General features: G+C 48.7%; 1 long non-coding RNA gene across 1 annotated transcript; it reads right to left on the bottom strand.

Annotated features, from left to right (window-relative positions):
• Positions 1–1899: 1899 nt before the first annotated feature.
• LOC134476056 (uncharacterized) lies at positions 1900–4970 on the bottom strand. Its single transcript, XR_010047500.1, has 2 exons — positions 3501–4970; positions 1900–1989 (listed from the first exon to the last, which is right to left on the bottom strand). It is a non-coding gene; the product is annotated as an uncharacterized LOC134476056 (long non-coding RNA).
• Positions 4971–6495: the final 1525 nt, after the last annotated feature.

The following is a 6495-nucleotide window of genomic DNA, read 5'->3' as shown; positions in this document are numbered from 1 at the left end:
AAGGTCCTTATATGCTAAATAAGTGCCCCAGTAGGTTATACCTCCAGAAAGACATAGATTTGGTTCTCCAAAACCTAACAAAAATGTAAATGTCTGTTATGTTTCAAAACACTGAAGAATTGTAAGTTTAAAAAGATGTTGCAGTCTTTACTGATGAAAAAAGAACAAGATCTTAAGCGATGACATTTAAAATCAGACACGAGGGACAGGAGTGAAGGACTCATGGGGCAATGGACCAGTGGGTATGGGAAGAGCTTTCAGATAGAATAACCAACCAGAGCAAGGGTCCAAGGGCAAGGAAAATGCCTAGTGTCTTGTTGACGGATTGAGAACAGAGCTTAGGACAGCTTCTGTCAAAAACCCTTCAGTGTTCATGTAATGGACCTCATCCATTGATAGCACAGCAATACCTTTAGAACATGATGGTTATGAAGAATTTTAATTTCATGCACATACTGGCAAGAGAGATTCCTGAAATAAAAAAGGACAATATAAATTGAGGAAACACTCTCTTTTGTAACTCTGGAATTCCTGATCTTAGGTTTGGTGTTGCAGAGACAGAGATGAATTAAATGTGATCTTTAAAGAGTTCTTAGGGCCAGACAGAGTAAGTTCCTTCCCAGCAAGCTCAGGGTCCTGAGTTCAATTCCTGGTACCACAAAAAAAAGTTTTTATTAGCATGGAAAAAAGAAAAACAACCACATCATAATGCAATAAAAGTATAGTCATAGCTATGTGAAATTTATTATCATAGCCACCTAAGAAAGAGCAGTGCTGTATCTGTATTTATGTAGTCACCCATGAAGGACCCAGTTCAAGTCTCTTTCTCTTGGAGCAAAGTAACAGGCAACCTTTCTTTTAGCAATTGAGTTGAATTATTTAGCTGTAAAAAGCACAGCTATCATATTGTTTTTGGATCTTAATCTTTTATCAAATCTCCAATTATCAAGGTTCTTTAGATTTTAGGCCAAATACTGGACATGCTTTGCTTTGTTTTGGATTGTTTTGTTTTTTGGTGTTACCAGGGATTGAATGTGAGGTCTTTATTCTGAGCTACATCCCCAGCCATTTTGATTTTATTTAGGCTAACTAAAAGTATTCAAATTAATCTTACCTGTTTCTTTTTAATGCTTTAATGTGCACTATCATAACATTGTACTTAAAATGACACACTGGTTAGCATTACATTTCTGTGGGACAGTATATATATTCCTCATTTAACTACCTGCCTGTTTAATGACTGTGCAGGTTTAGGATCTGCCACTTGGAATTAGTGCCTGCATTCAGACTTACCCAGCAGGAATGAGAGCAGCAATGTGGCTTTTTACAGTGGCCTCTTCTGCAGTACAACAGTAGTCTTTTGATCAGTTCTCTATTCTGAATGTTGCAGTGTGCATTCACTGACCAATTCATGTAACAACCTTGTCCTAGGAACCCAGCTTAATCATTAAACGAGGAACATCTGTAGTGCTAAGATTTCTGAGATGGGGCAGGGGACATAGCTCAGTGCCTTGCTTGTCAAATACTCAGCCCCCTCCCAAAGAGGTTTTAGGTAGGGCCCTCCCATATGACCCCCTAGTAAGGAATGAATTTAGAAGCACATCTTGACACCAGTGCTTCTAATTTGGAAGGACTGCCTTAGCTGCAGGTAACAAAATCATCTCATGCACAAAATCAGCTTTACTGAGTGGCAAGCTGATTTAAAATGTCAGTTTTTATGCCAAAAATATTTTTAAATGGACGTAAATGCTCAAGTGAAAACAGGCATTTGTGCCCTGGAAGAAGACTACTTGAGCGAATGGAGGATTGAGACAAAGGAAGAACTGCCTTTTCCATTTTGGTTTAAAAGAGAGTATGTTAGTCAGTTTCCTGTTGCTATAAACAAAACCTGAATCTGGGTGATTTACAAAGCAGAGGTGTTTATTTAGCTCACAATTCTAGAGATCTGAGAGCATTGCACCAGCATCTTCTGGGCTTCTGGAGAGGCCCCTGCAGTGAAAAACACAAAGGCAAAACAGGCATGCTGAGAAGAGTGCATTTGCAAGACACCCTCTGAGGGAAGGTTCTGGGCTCACTGGTTAAGGACCACTCCTAGGGGAACTCCTGTAATCCTTTCAGACACTGGATCCCTCTTAAAGCTCCATCACTCTCCTCTCTGTTACAGTGGAGACAAACTAGATGCAAACCAAAGCAGAGATACAGACAAAGGCTGCAGAACGCATGCCTTGCACCATTGTACATGTGGTCTTATACAGGGCCTGAGTCTTACCTCTGTCAATTCCAGTTCACCTGTAGTGATTATTTCTGCACTAACTGCCCCTAGCTACCATTAAAATCACCTGGGACACTAAAAGCACACTCCTTTAAGGCTTCTCCCACTAGCGATTCTAATTTCATTGGTTTGAGGAGCATTCAGCACTGCCTAAGTGCTCCCCAGGACCTGTAAGCTGACTCCCATTTGATCCATGATGAGGAGACAGGAAACACACAGTTGAACATAGCGGCAGTAATTAGAGTCAGGGTATGTAAATTAGGCCAGGGTTTTTCCACCCTAAACCTGCACAAATTTCCTGAGTATCTTCTTAAAGTGCAGGTTCTGAGGTTACAGGGCTGGTGATGGCTGAGAGTCTGTGTTTCTGGGTAACTGTGACACCATACCCAGGGTTTAGGGCAGCTCATGGTCCAGATGCTTTGACTTAGGTGGGGGTCCCTGGCCCTCTAGAGAGCTGCAGCTCTTCTGGCCACACTGCCCAGAGAGGTGTGTTCTGCCAAGGTGCACGGCCAAGCTGGTTCCTTTGAACCCAGGCCTCACGCCCCTTGCACACTCCAAGGCCACTTAGATGGGATGCCTTGCATTAAAGTGGGAGTTCAATTCCCGAGACATGGAGGAAGATTCCAGGGAGCTGAAAGCGATAAAACCAGAGAAGCAGGAAGCAGGAGCATCTCTGACCACACCTTTCTGCAGCCCAGTTGTTCTCTTGAGCTCCCTCTTGGTGTCAACCCTTTAAACTCCCACCTGAGCAGACAGGAGAGCTGCCCAGCGAAGAGCAGGCAGCAGCCTCTCTCTGTTTTGGTCTCGCCAGACGGCCAGACACAGATAGGTGCTGGAAACATTCAGGTCTGTCTCTGAGACACTCTTTCTCAAGGCTCCCTCGCCACCGGGGATTGGTCCCCGGCTGTCTTCTCAACCGTGGGTTTCGTGGCCGGCAGTGGGCGCACTGGAGCTGGCCCTACCTTGTCCTCCTGTGGGGACTGGGCGGACACGCCGGGGAGCCCGGGTTCCCATCCACTGGGCGAGATGGGGGATGGATAGACCCAGAGTGCTGCATGGAGGGCAGGAGGGTGCAGTGAAGTTTTAGCAGCTTTCACGCCTCCTGGTGGCTCCTCCCTGACTTAGGAAGGGCGACTCCTGCCCCCACACAGCCTCCCTCGGGAAAGGACACCCAGCGCGCGCAGGCAGACGCCCAGGCCCAGGGTGCACAGGCGAGTGGGCATCTCACCCTCCTCCGCTGCATTCCGCCCGCGGTCCTCGGCAGTCTGGCAGGAGCCCGGGGAAAGGCGAACCTCGTTTTGGGGGTGAACTTGAGGTCTATCTTTAAGATGTGTATCCTCTTCCCCCATCCACAATCCGAGGCCCAGAGCTGCTTCCCTGGGCCCACCCCCAAAACCACCAGCCGGGTGCTCCCAGATTCTGCCTTATCAAATCAGGAAACGCGAGGATCCCCCCGTGCTGGCTCACGGGAGTCTCTCTGTCCTCCCCAGAGTCGCACGGGAAGGAGTGCCAGGCGGGGCGCCGAGGGCGGCACCCGCGTGGGCACACATGGCTCACAGCGCCTTGGCTGATCTGGGGCTGCTGTCTTGGGTCGAGATGAGATGCAGAGATGACGGGTGGATCGCAGTCTTCTCAGACGCAGTTGCTTGAAGTGGTTGGCCCTGGGGACTTCGGAAGTCCCAGAGAGAACCCATAGCTTTGGGCCTAGAGGCAGCCTGAGCTGCTGGGCGGGAAAGCCTCTGCCAGACAGAGCCAGGCTGCAGAGCCAGGGAACCCTGCTAGGCAGACTCCAGGCGGGAACACCCCAGCTTTGCATCTGAATACTAATTTTTAAGAAGTCCTAATAGGAGCCACGGAGAAAAAAGTTGTAATTGACCACACCGTTCCTACTTTCCCTCCTCTGGAAAACAGAGACAGAGACCCGGACAGGCCGCCCGCAGGCGCCTGCAGACACCGACCCCCTGTGTCCGCGGCTCCGCAGGGATCAGTGGAGCGCTCCTGGCCCGCTGGCAGCCTCTGGGGCGGAGACTTCGCGCTGCACACGGGGCCCACGGCTGGACCCTGGAGACTTCCATTAAGGAGGAAGTTTCCACCTACCTGGGAAGTTTCCACCTTCAGCTCCCGCCCCACCTCCAGACTGCTAGGGAAGATTGGGTGAAGCGGAACAAAACCCCAGCGTCACAGCTCCGAGCTCTGGCAGCCCTGGGCGTGTTCAGAAGGTGGAGGTAGGAGTTTTGATCGCTCTTTGGTCTTCTTAGGGCTTACTTAGCCTGGCGGTGGCAGCTGAAGGGCCCCGCGGAGTCAGTCCACCGCTCCTTCCCTCCGTCCGTTCACCGCAGGGCCTGAGCCTGCTGGACTCCAGAAAGGCCGCCTGTTTCCAGGTGGGCGCCCTATGCTGGCAGCGCGGCCCCGGGCTCTTCTCTGCAACCTCTGCTTCCACCCACGCTGACCCGCAACCACTGTCCTGTCGGAAAACCTCGCATGGGCCCAGAGGTTGTCAGAGACCCGGCTTCTGCGAGCATCCCTGGCCCAGGACGCAGCAGCCTCTGCTTCTTACCTTGAGAAGGACCGCTGGGCGGTTGGGGGAATTTCCCTGGTGTGAGGACGCTGTGCTGATGTGCTGACGTGTAAGAGAGAACAAGAAAAAGGAACAAAAGAGAGTAGTGAACCCCTCGTAGCAGGTCTCCTTCCTCCCATTTCCTTCATGCTGCCTTTAACCTTCCGTCCCCCTTGGTCTCTTAGCTTTCCCCAGAACGGGATAGTACCACCAATCTCTCTGCCGTTTTTCCCACCTCTCCTGTGTGATTTGCGAAGTCTTTCTGGGGAACAAGAGCACTGAAGAAGGTCGTTGAGGAGCCAAAGGAGGAGCTCTCTGCCAGAAATGTCCCTTCCTTTTCCTGGACATAATCACATTGATGCCCAACACAAGGGACTCGGGGTTCATGTTGCCTAGTTCACACTTGCTCACCTCCAGCACCTCTAGAACAGACCTCTCTCTCCTGTTGTTGGAGCTGACCTGGACCTGGACCTCACCTTTGAAACTGGGAAAGGGATTTCTTTTTCATCTCTGAATCCTGAACAGCTGCATGAATGAGCCCAGGAGACCAGGCAGGTGCCAGGTGCTGATGTCTTTTCCAGGCTAAGGTCTTGCAGCTCAGGGTGCCTGCAGCTTTGTCACCAGGCAGGAATGTTGTCACCCATCCCTGGAGCATAAACTGTTGGGTCTGGAGTTTGCAAAAGGCACTGGGCAGATGAGGGCCCTGAGCCCTGAGCACTGGGGTCTGCCTTGCACCCTGCAGTCCCCAGCTAAGGCTGCAGTCTGTGTGTTCTGACCAGAGCCCACTTCTTGCATGTTCATGGTTACATTTTAATAAAGGAATTCTCCATGTTTTCCCCCTTTCAGGAGATGCTGGACTTCAGTTCCTGAAAGTGTCCCTTAGACAGACTTATTGAGGACTCTGCTTCTGATTTTGTTAGCAGAGCATTTTGCAGTGTTCTAACAAAAACATAGGAAAATCCCAGACTTACAACCAGGAGCACCCTAGGCACTCCAGCTGCTTCACCTAAGGCACTTCTAGGGGACCAGAACAAGCTCCTGGGCCACTCCCCCTCTCCTGCGGTTACCATGTATGTTCCTTAGTTCCAAACTCAGCTTTAAAGCAATATGCAAATAACTCGATACACTATTAAAATAACGTGGAATGCTGGGTACATCCTAAAAGAGGTTTTTAAAGACTTGAAATATCTGAAAATTCAAGTAGCAAACTATTTTACCTGAACCACAGCTCATCTATCCATAGATCTATAGTGTGATTATTTCTTAGAAAGAAAACTTAAAATTTTTAAAAAGAAAAATCCTCATAGAACCCTTGTTTTCATTTCACATAAAGGTCACTCACCCCCACTAACAAGGTCTTCCTCACTGCTAAATTTAAGAGCAAATTGTTCTAAAACTTTTGAAGCAAGTAACATTTGAATCCTTCAAACTGACAGGAACAGTTACTAGATTACTAGTTCAAGTTACCAAAATTACTTCTTAGCTACTAAACTTGTGATGAATGCCTACCTGGCCTTTGGCTATCCACTTACCAGGGATTTGCTATAAGAATCTGTCCTCCCTGCATTCCTGTGTGGCTACATTATTTGTTTTAAATGAATTCATACAGAGCTTTTCTGAAGTATTTGGTAATGAAGTAGTCAATGAAAGGGCTATTATTTTGTGT

Source organism: Cavia porcellus, unplaced genomic scaffold, assembly GCF_034190915.1.
Source record: "Cavia porcellus strain 051 isolate PalLab524CR breed Dunkin Hartley unplaced genomic scaffold, mCavPor4.1 scaffold_5, whole genome shotgun sequence".
NCBI classification, from domain to species: Eukaryota; Metazoa; Chordata; class Mammalia; order Rodentia; family Caviidae; genus Cavia; species Cavia porcellus.
The sequence above is the reverse complement of the archived record's forward strand: the minus strand, read 5'-3'. Positions and strand labels throughout refer to the sequence as shown.